This window comes from Furipterus horrens, unplaced genomic scaffold, assembly GCF_987537825.1.
Source record: "Furipterus horrens unplaced genomic scaffold, mFurHor1.1.pri manual_scaffold_11, whole genome shotgun sequence".
Taxonomy (NCBI): domain Eukaryota; kingdom Metazoa; phylum Chordata; class Mammalia; order Chiroptera; family Furipteridae; genus Furipterus; species Furipterus horrens.
Genome location: NW_028327181.1, coordinates 63865668 through 63880697, shown reverse-complemented (window position 1 = coordinate 63880697; position 15030 = coordinate 63865668). Strand labels below are relative to the sequence as shown.

The following is a 15030-nucleotide window of genomic DNA, read 5'->3' as shown; positions in this document are numbered from 1 at the left end:
CTCTCTTGCTGCTTTTAGAATTCTCTCTTTCTCCTTAATTTTTGACATTTTGATTATAATGTGTCTTGGTGTGGTTCTTCCAGGGTCCTTTTTTTTTTTTTTAACTCTCTGTGCTTCCTGGACCTGTAAGTCTATTTCCTTCCCCAGGTTAGGGAAGTTCTGCTTCATTATTTTTTCACATAATTTTTCAATTTCTACTTCTTCTTCTTCACATTCTGGCAACCCTATGATTTGGATGTTGGCCCGCTTATAGCTGTCCCATGGGTTTCTGAGCCTCTCCTCATTCTCCTCACGTTTCGTTTCCTCTTTCTGCACTGGTTGACTCTTTTTTCCTTCCCTGTGTTCCAATTTGTTGATTTGATCCCTCACCACTTGTTTTGTATGTGTTCATTTCAGCAGGACTAGCCATCATTCCTTCCCTGTCTTGTTTAAGATCTGCTGTTAGGTCTGTAAGCATTTTTATAACCAAAGCTCTGAACTGTGCCTCAGAAAGATTTCCTATCTGCTGTTTTGTTAGAGTAGATATTTGCTGTCTGGTCAGCTGCATCACTGGGATCTCTATCATGATCTGTGCCATCCTTGCAGTTTTATGTTTACCTTTGCTTTCTGGGCAGGGCTGTCACACCTCCTATGCTATAGGGGGCGGAGCCGCATGCACTCGTCACAACCGGGTGGCCCTTCTCACCATGTTGTGGCATTTTTGTGGGGGCAGGGGTCCAAGATGGATTCCTGCCGTTCACTCTCCGCTGAGAGACTGGGAGCCTCCTCCTCTGTCCCCACCCACTCTGGGCCTCCTCACAGTCCAAGGCAATGGGGGTCTGCCTTCCTTGGTGTTGGAATCGCAAGCTGACGGGTCTGGTCTACAGCTAGGGGTGCTCTCCAGGTGCTTCTCGCCTCCCCTTAAATACGGGTGTCTATGCTTACCACCATCCCACCATCATCGCCGTTGCTGCCACCACCAGCACAGTTTGACCTCTCCACCCCAGCTTCACACCTCCTACCCTTCTGGATGAGCACCACTTCTTTATAACTTCCTACGTTGGACTTCCATTTATTTTCTGGAACTTCTGGTTATTTCTGGTTTTGTGGTAGTTGTATTCCTTCTTAGTTGTGGAGAGAGATGGAGCGTGTCACTCTAGGCCTCCATCTTGGCTGGAAGTCTCCTGTGTGTGTTTGCCTGTGTCTTAGGTAGAGCTGTTGCTCCTGTTACATTGTAAGGGGCCGAGCCTTAGGGATTCCTCAATTTTTTATGTTAGCTTGCTATTGTATACTCAACCTTTGACTGAAAGATGAATATAAGCTTTTATTAATTTAGCTGACATTACTAAATTACTTATTTTCTTAATGACTTCTATCTAATTAGAGTCTTAATCTGAAATGACTTTCTTCCCTTAACTGTGAACTTTCTACTAGCTTGTAAGGATGGAGAACCCGTTACACCAAGACAGGGCACAGGTTTGTGCAAGTTTAAGATCTCAGGGGAGAAGACAGGCCTCACCGTAAAGGCATGCTCAGGGATCCAAATATTCTGACAGCCCTAAGACCTGATGATGGGGGGCCACAATGGGGGTCAAGTATGTTGTACATAACTGGCGCTTGGTGAGCCAGGGGCCAGAGCACCAGGATAAATTGTTATTTGACTTAATAACCTACACCCCTGGATGATGATGTATCTTCCAGTTCTCGGGGACAGACTATATTGGGGAACATGGGGGAGAGGAGTCCCTTTTCACCCTTGTTTGACCACACTGCTGCTTGAGGAAGTGCTGGCTACCCCGGGAGTCCTGCTTCAGCCTTGCTTTTCTTGCTTATGGCTCGTGCTATTTGTGTGTATATATATTTACCTATTTACATTTTAATTCTTTCCCTCATGGCTAGTGGTGGTTACAAACGTACACATTTCAGTAGAGAAAAACAATTTATTAGTAACCTGGTTCACTCAGCAGGAGGATCAGGTGTCACTTTCTGTTACTACTGATTCCAGGGTTTTAGAGGAGACTCCCTCCTTTGTTCTGGGGAGAGAAAAAGAAGGTCAAAGCTTTTACTCTTGAAAGGAACAATGAAACTATTCATTATTTCCCCCTTTTAGACAGGAATTCTAAATAACTCCCAGTTATTTACATGTCTGAAGGCTCCTCCTCATCAGAGGAACCCATGTTTTGCAGATGCTGTGCCTCTTCTTTTTTCAAAGGGCCATGTGCACCCCGCCGCCAGCTCCAGAAACCGCCCTCCTAGAAAACAGAGAGGGAAACATGAATCCTGCCTGTCCCCCACTTTTTCCCGCCACAGTGCTTGATCCTCCTGAAATTTACCTCCATCTGGCTTTCCACCGGTCGGTCCTTATTCAGGAGTCGCGAGAGAAAGCCCCTTGGAGGAAAACGCATACCAACAATTAGTGATTTGTCCCTCGCCTTATTAGGATTAAATGGGTAACTGGGTCCATACTCAGAGGCAAAGTCACTGTAGACCTGGGACCTTGGAAATGATTCTTTGCACACTGGGCTTCCAGGGGTTCTCTGTGTCTGTTTAAAATGTCCCTGCCATGTCTCTGGGGTGACCTCTCTGGGTGGTCTGGCATGGAGTACAGGTGGGATTTTCAGCCTGAAGCACTTTCCTGGCCCTTGGCCAAGCGCCCTGAAGTGCATTGGGGAAAAACTGCACAGCCACACTGGGCAGAAGCAGTTTGCTCTCTCCAGAAGCATTTCACATCTGTCCCATTTAGACTTAGTCCCACATACACCCTTTGCTGGGGGTGGGGGTGAGGGTAAGAAGGTGCTTTTAACTTTCTAGCTGCTTTATCCTATAAGTTAAATCACACAACTAAATGCCTGAGTCCAAATAGCAGTTAGCTAAGTTAGCTAGCTTGCTGACTTCCGTACTGCAGGCTGTCACCGCTGAGTGAGTTGTGAAATCAGTTTACAAGTCACAACCAGCACTAGACTACAAAGTATTCTTTTTGACTGAAACAGAATAGAAAAAAATCAGAGTGCATAATGAGTCTGTTTTAGAAACGACTTATGTCTGTGTGGTATGTGTGTACTGAGTTCTGACATAAAGTGTAGCTCACAGTCCAAGCACGGGGTAATCAATGGAGAGACCCCCAGCTGGAAAGGCACCATCTTCTTTCTGACACTAGCAATGTGGCCATGGAGCAAGATATTTCCCTTCCTCCTCTCTGTTTCCTTATTATTAAAAAAAAAAAGAAAGAAAAGACAAACTACTGCGTAAGGTCTTGCCCAGTTAAAACTCTATGAAGTTGGGATAAAGGGAATAGAGAGAGTAGGGGCCTGAAAACCAGGAGGAGGGGAAGGGAAATTTTCCTGCCACCTTACAGGAAGGACTCATATAGTCTACATTCTGTCAGCCTTGAAGGAGACCAGAGCCTTTACCCTAAGGCCACGTGGCTTTCCCTGTCCCTTCCCCAGAGCTCCACCACCAGCAGGAACAAGTACAACCAAGACCTCCCCCTTTGCTCCCTGTTTCCTTAAAGGACCAGTGGCAGCAGATGCACCTGTGCTAGTCACACTCTCTATCAGCTTTGGCTACGGAGCTCATTTTGCAAAGTCCAGGCAAAGCATCAGAGTTAACAAGTGTTCTTTCCAAACTTAGCGGTTTCCTCACTGTAAAATGAGACTGAGGTAGAGTTCTAAGTTCTCCTCTAGTTCTTTCTTTTCTTTTTCTTTTTTTTAACTTTTCTAAGCATTTATTTTATGATAAATTTACTTTCAAGTTTTTCTTGCTTCAGTTCCTTATGGGACTTTTCTTTTCTTTTCTTTTCTATGCATCTTCTTCTTCTGGTTCAGGACCAATCTGCTCTTTTTCAGGGAGGAGCATCTCAGTGTGGCAGGCCTGAGAGCCCTTGTGGGCGTTAATCCACCATGAGCGCCGTGAACTCTGCGCTGCATCTTGGGAGCTTTGCTCACCTGGATGTGCTCAATGCCCAGAGAGTCTGCACCCCAACCCTTAAGTTCAGCACTGCTCTCTGCAGTTTTAAGCATGTGCAGCAAAAACGCAGCACTCTTTTGGGGGCACCAACCTGCACCCAGCCCCAGTCTTTGGCCTGGGCACTCCTACCAACTCCACCATTGTAAGGACAGAATGGCACACATTGCTTCTGCAAAGTGACATCCTTTAGCTGCTTGGTGGCTTTTCAGATATGCATACCCTTTTGGCCTGGCTGTTTCCCAAGTGTTCTCAAAGTGAACATGAATATTTAAAACTCTTGATTTGCATGATTTTGTGGGGTTTTCTGGGTCAAATGAGTAGCGCACCATTTTCAGAGGTCACTTCAGGCCACCTCCAGGAAGAAGCTCCTCTAGTTGTAAAATCCTACTTTAAAAACTGTCAGACTAATATTTACCTTGGCTTTCCTCCATTATTGCCCACAGGTGTTCTTGCGGCACGGAACTGTTTTAAGAAGAAAGCAACATCACAATTATTCATCACAATGACCACTATCTCTAAATCTTTATTTGTTCCCTTCTAGGTAAGGTGATAACTTTCTTGAGGACAGGAATTTGTTGAATACCCTTTGACTCTTCTTCCATACTCCCTAAGTTAGGATCTTGCAGGGAGCTGGCAATGTGTTTCATTGGCTGCTTTGGATAACGTTCAGCAGTTAGTCCCTAATAAAAGCTCTTAGAAGTAGAAAAAGAAAATAAAAGTATCTACCGGAAACAACGCAGCAGCTTTGTTTTAAGTTCAAGAACAAGAGTAGGATGCCTGTTATTACTGTTACTATTCATCATTGTTGAGGAGGTCCTAATCAATTTAATAAGAAAAGTGAAGTATTGGAAAGAGACAAAACGCATGTGCATAGGAGATGATGCCAAACCTAAAAGTGCAAGAGCATCGACTAGAATTTTAATGTCAAGTAAAATGACAATTCAGTAAGTGAATCCAAAATCAAATGATTAATACGCAAACCTCAAGAGTTGTCCCACGTACCACAAAAGACTAATTAAAAAATGAAAGAAAGATCCCACTTGCAATATCAATAAAAATGCATCAAGTACCTAGAAACAGACTTAACAAAAAATGCGTAAGACCTACGTGATCAAAACATTAAAACTCTTCTGAAGGACATTAGGAAGAATACACGACGTGAAGATACCATGTTCTTAGGTGTTGTGAAGATGTCAGTTCCCTTCAAATGAACCTACCGATGTAATGCAATCTATTCAAATTCCAAGAGAGTTTTTAAACAAAACCTGGCCCGCTGGTATTTGGTAGAGAAAATATGCAGGAATAGCCTACAAAATGTATGAAGAAGAAGATAAAAAAGCAGCAGCTTATATGTTATAAAGAAATTGGAATTACATGGTGATACTGTCACTGGTACAAAAAAAGATAACTAGATCAACAGACTAGAGTCCAAAGAGAGCTTTTTAGATCAGGAAAGAAAGAATGAGTCATTCAATAAAAGATTTTAAAACAATTAAATCTTCACGTAGGGGGAAAACAGTCAACCACACTACAAACAAAACCAATACTAGACAGATTTCTTTTTTAAATTATGAATAAAAGAAATACTATAAAAAGGACTAAAAGAAAATATCAGAGACCACTTTCATGCCATGAGGTAACAAAGGCCTCGCTAACAAAACCCATACCCCATAAGCCAGGAGATGATCGGCAGAGAGGGTGACAGATGATCAATACACATCCTGCTCCGCACAGCCCTTGCCCTCTTCTCCCCTTGTTTGTTTGTTTTCTCCCTGTTGATTTATGGAAGTCCTTTGATATTAAATATCTTCATACTTTCAGTGGTTTTCATTGAATTTCAAAATTTCAAATATTTCTCAGTGTTGTTGTCTTTAAGGAGACAGAAGAGTCAGGCAAACCATCCTCAAAAAGCTTATCATCTAACTGGGGAGAGGAAATAATGAAACCACATAAATAAACACAAATGCGAGATTAAACTCCATAGAAATTAAATGCATTATAGGAGTTTATAGAAAATCCAAAAAAGCAAAGGCCATGTGCCCACTAGAGAGGGAGAGGGTATTGTCTGGGCACTGGCCAATGACTTCTTCCCAGAGGCCTTGGCAAGCTGCCCACATGCTAGTCCCCAGCTCCTAGGCTCAGAAGTCAGACTCTTCACCAAGAGAGGGCTCACTTCTTCCGATCGGGGTAGTCTCACCTTGTCAATACTGCAGTGCTAATAAAAAATCAGAAGGCCAAGATTACGGCCTGAGAGTGAGAATTACATCTGTTCCACAGACAACACCTGTGTCTACACGATCAGGGAAATACACTCTGTGGAGCTAGGCCACATGGCACACAGAAGCACAGTCAGAAGGCTACTTGGTGAGAACAGAATTAGAACAATAGGAATCAGCTGAATCCCGTGTTTAAAGGAAAAGACTGTATTAGCTGGATCCATGCATCTCCCCAGCAGGCACAGCCTGGCTAGTGGGCTGGACTCTCCACGTCTGCTGCCTGAGGTGCCATCTCTACTCTTAGGCACTGCTAGGATGGGCAATGCCCATGTCAGACTCTCCCTCACCTGTTCTCTGCTTTTACTGCTGACCAACCCTCCTGCAAATAGACATGTTTTCTTTAGCAGTTACACATCCAGCCAGGTATTTCTCAAGTCTGGTAGACCAGGAGGCCATTTGGTCCATACACATCTCTGCTCTGCTCCATGATGTGTTGACCTTGGTATTTCTCTCTTAGGGAGCTGCCTTTTAAAAACTTACTTACCATATTTTTAAGTTCTCGTGGGAGGGGAATGCCTCACTACTGCCCACGCCCTGAAAGGATGATAAATCTCACAGAAGAAGGAGGACTAGCAGGGCTGAAATAGGAATTTGAGCTGGCTTTTGAGAGATTCACAGGACTTGCAGCACAGGCAGAGCAAAGTAAGGGAGTTTTAGATGAGCAAAGGCACGAACAAAAGTAGAAATGGGCATGGTGTGGCTAGGTTATGGTGGGGGGCTGCCATGACCATTGAAAATGTAAACAAGGTATTAGGTTGGATTAGTAGGGTAGTCAAGATTGTCAGCTAATTAGATCACTTTTAATATTAGCTCCTGCCTGTTGGGAAAACAAGCCATTGTGTAATTGAAGAAAAGGCACACAGGCAAGCTCCAGGAAGAGGTGAGTATAAATACGACAGGCTTTAGAGAGGCCTGATGCAGGATTTAGTTTGCAATGTTTTAACTGAACCTATTTACGCCATGCTTTTTACACACTGGAGAAGAAATCCGCTAAGTAAATCTAGTCAATTGACAAGATCACACTTTTGTCTTTTAGCCATGTCCTTTTGACCAGGGTGACATAACTTTATGAGGGTGGAGAGTCTAAATCTCTCCTCAGTTCAGCCAACAAGAAATCAATGGTAGAAAGAGAGTAATTGGTAATACATCAAATCAACATCATCCATTTTGAGTTGAAGAAATTTTGCTGTCATGTCAACTCTGGCCTATTGTAAGTTCTCAAAATAGTACAGTGGCTTGTTATCTTGATTTCAGTTCCACACAATCTCTGGGAGTGGGCTTCCTTTAAAAATCTTTGGAATATAATGTGTAATAAAATAATAAAGCATATCAGCATTCATGACTAAAGAAAAATATCAGGGAGGAGTAGGTGGGAAAGTGGCTTTGATTTTCAGTTTGTGGGTTCTGACTCTATTCTAAAGACAGAATGTATTCTGGGAAGCTGAATGAACCGTTGTCTTATCATAATGAGACAGAAGATTGCAGTTAAACCTGTCGCCACTACGATAACAGGAGAGGCTAATAGGAGTATCTCCTTATAGCCATATCTTGGCACATTTCTGATGACCTTAAAAGAGAAAAACAAGCAATAATTTTAAAAAACAAACCAAAGAGATGGAAAAGATAAAAGTTAACTATTCTTAAGCCTGTGCTAAAGAATAGCTAACTATTCTTAACTACTACTCTAAAATCCCACTCTTTCAGGTGAATGGCTTATGAGGAGAGACCCAAAAACCCACAGAATATATTTATAAAATATTGTGTGTTTATCCTTACATGCTTAAACTTCAGTCCCCTTTACAGTACTCTCTATTTGATGCAATACACCTATTGAGACGTTTTTTTCCACTGCTCAAAACAGTTTTTGAACTTGTCAATTTTGATGCCATTTAGTGCTTCTGCTGTTTCTTTGTTTCACTGATTCCACATTGGCAAAACAAATCCCCTTGAGGAATTTTTCATCCAGGGAAACACAAAAAGTCACTCAGGGCAAGACTGGGTGAATAGGGAGGGTGGGGTGTGGGGGTCATGCGGTTTTTGTCCAGAACAGCTGAACACTCAGCAAGGTGTGCGCAGGCGCACTTGTAAATTACCCATCAAATATGTTGAAAGAGTCTTCCAAAAAAAATTCACTGATGCCTAACACACCCTCTCACAACAAAACCAGCTGGTACACTCTTACAGATGGGTTCCTAGAATACTCCCCTAGTGGAGGAAACCTGTACTACAAGGGGCCCGCCCTCCAGAAGACAATTCTGGGTTTTGGGGGGTTCCCTCTCATATAGGTTCTTAAAGAGCATACCGTATCTAATGTGTTATGCAATCTTAGTATTAGCATTTTCTTGTGCAATTTATTTATCTTGTGTGTTAGGTCCTCTTGGTGTCTACCCCAGGAACAGTGGCACCACTGTCTAAATGAGCAAAGTAGAAGATCACTGTCTTGGGCCTTGGCCAAAGTCACATGGCTAAGACAAGAGGCAGTCTGGGTGCCTCTGGTCTTCCTACCTCAGTGCTTTCATGGCACGTCCTAACTGACTCGCTGTCCAGGCCTTGTGCCTCAGGAGCTGCCCTTACCTCATGTGGCTCCTCCTCTTCCTCTTCACCCTGGGCTCCTGTCTTTTCATTTGCCCATTTGTTCATGTCCTCTGGCTTGGAGACCTCTTCTTCTTCTGGCTCAGTGAGCAAGTCTGTTAATAAATCTGTTCCAAAAAATAGTTTCCTCCATTTATTTTTGTAACTTGAATTGTAAAATTTAGGTTTAAGAAGGGTCCCTCTATTGTTTTTCAAACGACTCAGGGGCATACCTCCATCTTGTACATTTTAAAAAGGAAGTTTAATGAATGGTAATAACATTGATTCTATACCTGCTTTTTAATCTCCGAGAAATAAGGCAGTCTGTACTGTAGTGCACTAATGACATCACTGTTATCATTAAAGTCTAGCTGCTTACCCAGAATGGCTGACAATTTCTTCTTTTTTTGGCCTAAGGAGACCTCCTCTGGCTGAATTGTCAGCTCACTGCCCGCATTCTTATGTTCTCGCAACGCGCTCATGAAGGAGCCTTTCGGATTTTTTAAATGTGGTTCATCTGTCAAAAAAGAAGAGACCATTTTTGATCATGAAGGACTCATGGGACAGCTTTTTGTCAGTCCAAAGCCCTACATGCCAGTCAAATAAGTTGGGAATCAGCAAATATCGGAATGTTGTTGAGAGAGGAGAAAAATAAACCCCAACTTAAACCTGATTGACAACACAACAAAAGGAGAAAAGCTATGTTTTTAAAGGGCGTTATTGACTCAGAACATTCCACAGCGTGAAATAGAGTAACTATATTTAGGGTTAGTCCCTTAATCCCCGGGGGCCAGTTGCCAGGTACTGAAGAAAAACCAAGGCTGGAAGACCCCACTCAGTTACACTCTCTGCAGATCTACTGCGATTCCTCACGTTCATGGTTCCCACCCTGTCCTGCTCAGATGCAGAGGGAGCATGAGGCGTCCTCTCTCCGCCTCTTCGTGTGCTCGTGTTCTTGCTTCCATCACAGGTGAGCGTGATTAAAACCCACGGCTAACAGCTCTTCATCTGGACATGCCCTTCTCCACTTACCCACCAAAGCATTACTTCGGTCATTGCTTCTACACATCCCTGCCCCCAGAACAAAAGGCTCTATACAGAAAAAGAACTCTATGTCCACTCTTGCTCTGTACTTAAATTTAGGCAGGCATCTGGAATGTAGGTGGGTTAAGAGACTTGGCAGGTTGTGTGCCACTGTGGAATGTTCAACACATCTATGGAATAATACTTTGGGGTTCTAATATACAGAAGGGAAAAGGCAACTGTTGTCAGATGCCTACTCTCCTTTCCTTTCATGTCTTTTCTTACATTTTCAGCTTTACTTGGGGAACCATCCAAAGCTTCTGACTGCATGAAGGTCAAGTGTATCATTGTGCAACTGGGTTTCCATTCCAGAATAATGAAAGTATTGCTGTTGAAGCTGAGGGTCAGAGAAGGAGTTGAGGGTCCCAAAGTGGGGAGCTTGTGGAGCCCCAAAAGGAAAGCCAGAGATCTGAGTACTAGGTGACAGCACTTAACACTCTCTAATCTTGTTTTTACTCTCCTGTTAAAGGAGATTAAAATGCCTGCTCTGCCCACCTTTGGGGTAGAAGAGAGTAATATAATGGGCCAAAAATTTGTTTTTGAAAAATGAGCCACACTCTCTTAATATAAGTAGCACAGTGTTATTATTTATGATGTGCCCCAGATCCCTGCCAGAGACCCACATTCACACTATTTGGGCATGAAAGCACATTTTGGAAGTTATCAGATGGTGCAAATAAGCCTAATTTGTAGAAAAATACTTAAAAGCACCCAAGTGTTTGGTGGATAGAAAACCGTGAGCTTCAGAGCAAGTTCAGAGTTGGACACTCTAAGAATACAAGAGGCCTCCCACCCATTAGAAGGATTTGTCAGTAGCTTCTGATAATAAAACCAGAAATTCAGATCCCAAATAGAATTTTCATAAAATACAATCACTCGTACTCTTTTTATAAAATTGCAAAACAAACAGAATAAAAATATAGCTCTACCTGTCCAACGAGGCAAAGGACAAATGAGGCCCAATGCATCCAGAGCCAGTTTACAGGCTGTGCCACTGACCAACAGGTTCTCATTTGGACGGAAAGCGCCAACTGAGCACCGCACGCACTGTGTGCTCATTGCTGTTAATCCCCTGCCCCCTTCCTTTCTCTTTTTCCTTCATCCAACTTTTAGCAAGGAAGCGATTCTCAGAAATATAGGGAGTTAAACTCTGGATGAATGAATAAAAATAACACGGTGACCTTATTTGTTTAAAAACTTACCATCACTGGGACAACTGTAATAGAACAACAATTTTAAAAAAGAAAGAACAAAAGAAAAACAGCAACAACAACGAACCTTCGAAAGGTATTTCCAAAGGAAAACAACTTATCATCATCGATTAAAAATTAAAACAAATAAAATAAAAAAGAAAGAATTTACCATTGGGCAATTCAGACTCACCACAAGTTGTGTGTGTCAGACAGTCAGCGGGGCAGTGTAATTTCACTCTCTGGCTGACCCTCTCAATGTTCTCACTGAATTTGCAGAGGCAGCAGGCCAAATTACGGGGGAGGATCCTATAAAGGGAAAGGCAGAAAATTAAATTATTGGCAGAAAAGCTATTTGAGCAGGTAGAAGAGGTGGGCAGAGGCTACCAGAGGGCTGTGCGAAGAAGCGTTATGGGGGCTTCCCACCTGAACAGTTTGGGGGGCATCAGCTGGCCATCGATTATTCTTTTGGTAATCCTCACTGGGGAACGTGCTTATTGATTTTAGAGAGAAGGGAAGGGAGGGAGAGAGAGGGGGAGAGAAACATCTATGTGAGAGAGAAACTAACCGGGACCCTCAGTGAAACCCTAGGCTGGCTGGAAATGGAACCCGCGACCCTTCGGTTTACAGGAAACCTCTCCAACTCACTGAGCCACACCAGCCAGGGCAGCCATTTGCTCTCTTGAATATTGTCAATAAATAGAGGGGAGGACAGAAGAGTAAGAATGGCAGACTAAAGGTGATAGGCACTAGAATCAGGTGACACTCTGATCTGTAGTTATAATTCAGATGTATCTCCTTCTCCCAACCCAGAAGTCTCACTTTGGGTGGAGAGTGCACTAGGAGGGGGAAATCTTCTAAGAAGGCTCTGGATAAGTCCCTAACTTATAAATCCCTAATTGTGAGTGGTAAATGTATTAGAAGTTACTCTGGGCATAAAGAAAAACATTATGTGGTTAAATAGTAGCAGACTGCATTGGGCAAATCTGGGCAATATGAACATTCAAAAGAATAATGATAATAAGGTATAACATAATTAATTTAAAGAAGAGCCCATGAGTTCACAATAATACTCAAAAAGAAAATAGGTAAACTATTATTTATAGAATAATTCCAGCTAATAAATGTAGTAGGAATAATAAAATTAGAAAAAGAGTGTCACTTTGTAACCACCAATGTAGTAATCGATCAGACACAAATTATTACTGATGCACAATTGGGTAAAAAGTTGAGAGGAGAATGTCCACTGATCTTAAAGCATCATTCAACAGATTATTTATTAATTACCAAGGAAAAAATAACTTTACAATGGAGGGATCTGGAAAATACCATGTTCACCAAAAGATCAAATTTAGCATTATAGGCCACTTAAAATGATGAGGTAGAAAGGATACATCACTTACGTAGTATTCCTTCCAAAATATTTTACTTTGAATCTGATCATGAGCAAACAGACAAATCCAGACTATGGGACAATTCATAAGACAACCATCTTAGACACATCAAAAATGCCAGTGTCATAAGAGACAGAAAATAAAAAGGGTAGATAAATGTTTTAGATTAAAGGAAACGAAGACAAGACATGTGATACCTGATCTTTGATTAGATTCTGGATCAAAACAAAACAGACTTAAAAAATATTATTGAGGCAGGGGGGAGAATATAACTGACTTTAGACCAAGATGGGATCAATTTGACCTCCTGCCTAAAACAATTTAAAAACCAGACAAAATATATGTAACAACAGTTCTCAAGAAGTTGAAATTCAGGTAATGAAGGACAGTGACTCCCAAGAGATAGGAAACAAATTAAGGAAGCCCTCTGATGCATTGTTCTAACTTACTGCTCTGAGCTTCCAGGTCATGATGTAAGGAAGAAAAAAAACCCACAGAGACTGGTTAACTCCCTAAGGAATGGATATGAGAGTTGGGGAAACCAAGGTGACTGGAATGCACAAAGCAGAATACTAGGAAAGAAAAGAAGTACACAGACAAGCACTCTGGGGATATGCAGAGAGATCTCTTGAGTATTCAACAAAGTACTGGATGGTGCCTGTGTGTGAAGAGTGGTTTGAGCCCAGGAAAAGAACCACATGAAAGGATCAGAGAGAAGAATAACTGGATATCACCCACTGTTAGGAATAGTGCCTGCTCCAAGAAGCTGGAGATTAAAAACTACAGTGTCTAACTGAAAAAGACACTGGAGGGGGGATAAATGGTAATGGAGGAAAGATGCAATAAATACCTACATAAATATAAAAACCAAAAAGAACAAGAAAAAGACACTGGGTAGGATTACTGGCGTATTAGACAGTGCAGAAGAAGAAAAGACCGGTGACTTTAAAATGTAGCAATACAAACTATACAAAATGGAACGCCAAGAGAAACAACCAACAACAAAGATGAACAGAGCCACAGGGAGCTGGGCAACAACTTCAGGTGGCCTAATGTATGTGTGCTTAGAGTCCATGAAAGGGGGGAGACATAAAAATCTGCATAAATAGCCCCAAATCGTTCCTGTTGGTGAATACTGAACACTCACAGATCCAAGAAGGCCAGTGAAGTCCATGCACAAGAATTATGCCCAAAACTATACTGAAGCACATCATAATCAATTTGCTCAAAACCAACAATAAAGAGAAAATATTAAAATCAGTCCAAGGGGGAAAATAAAACCACTATATAAGAGGAACAAAGATAAAAATTACAGTAGATTTTTTTGTTGGCAATAATGTAAGCCAAAACTCCCAGTGCAAAAAAAATATTTGAGATAGTGAAGTGGGGAAGGGGACCCAACAACTATCAAGCTAGAAATCTCTACCCATGACCTTTCAAAAACAAAAGCAAAATACTCTCAGACATCCAAAAGCTGAAAGAATTCTCCACTAGTAGATTTGCACTGTAAGAAATGTTAAAGGAGGTCGTTTTCAGCAAAAGAAAAATGTTACCAGATGGAAATACAGATTATTACAAATTCTGAAGGACACTTGAATTGGAAGTGACTTAGGTTAATATGTAAGATTTTTCTCATTATTTAAATATCTTTACAGATAATTGATTATTTAAACACAAAATATAGTGTAGTGTTTATAATGTAAGTAAAAGTAAAATGTATTGAAAACAACAGCACAAAGGCCAGGAGGGACAAATGGAAGTACACTATTGCAAGGTTCTTATACCATTGATGAAACTATAAAATATCATTGGAAGATAGGTTGTGATAAGGTAAAGATGCATACTATAAACCATAAAGCAATCACTAAAATAACAAAATCTGAGCTATAGCTTTGTAGCCCACAAAGAAAATAAAATACTCAAATGTATTCAATCCAAAAGCACAAATGAAAAGAAAACAACAGCAACAGGCAAACAGATGGGACAAATAAAAAACAAATAGCAAGACAGTAGATTTAAATGTAATTGCATCAATCATTACATTAATTGGAAATGGTCTAATACAGTTGTCACACTAGATAAAAAAGGCAAAAGCCATCTTTATGTGTCTACAAGAACCAACTTCAATAGAAAGATACACATAGGTTAAAAGGATAGAAAATATACTATGCTAACACTAACCAAAAGAAAGCTGGAGTGGAGATATTTCCATAAGACAAAGTCAATGTCAAAGCATATTACCAGGGATGAAGGAGGCTATATTTCATCAAAATAAATATGTCAAATAATGAAGACGTTACCTAGAAACTTATACACCTGATAACAGAGTTTAAACATAGATGAAGGAAAGTGAGAATGACTAGGAGAAACAAACAAATCCACAATTATAATTGGATACTTTAACATTTTCTTTCAGTGATTGATAGAGCAAGTAGATAGAAAATCAACAAGGATATAGAAGACTAGAAGAACACTATCCACGTACATGATGTGTAGAAGACACTCCTCCCCAAATCAGCAGGATGTACACTTTTTTCAAGTGGACGCATAAGATTTGCCAAAATAGACCAT

The 15030-nt window shown here is 41.3% G+C and overlaps 1 long non-coding RNA gene across 1 annotated transcript; it reads right to left on the bottom strand.

Moving 5' to 3' along the window:
- Positions 1-1899: 1899 nt before the first annotated feature.
- LOC149998018 (uncharacterized) lies at positions 1900-4403 on the bottom strand. The gene is made up of 3 exons (XR_016514120.1): positions 4361-4403; positions 2313-2367; positions 1900-2231 (listed from the first exon to the last, which is right to left on the bottom strand). It is a non-coding gene; the product is annotated as an uncharacterized LOC149998018 (long non-coding RNA).
- Positions 4404-15030: the final 10627 nt, after the last annotated feature.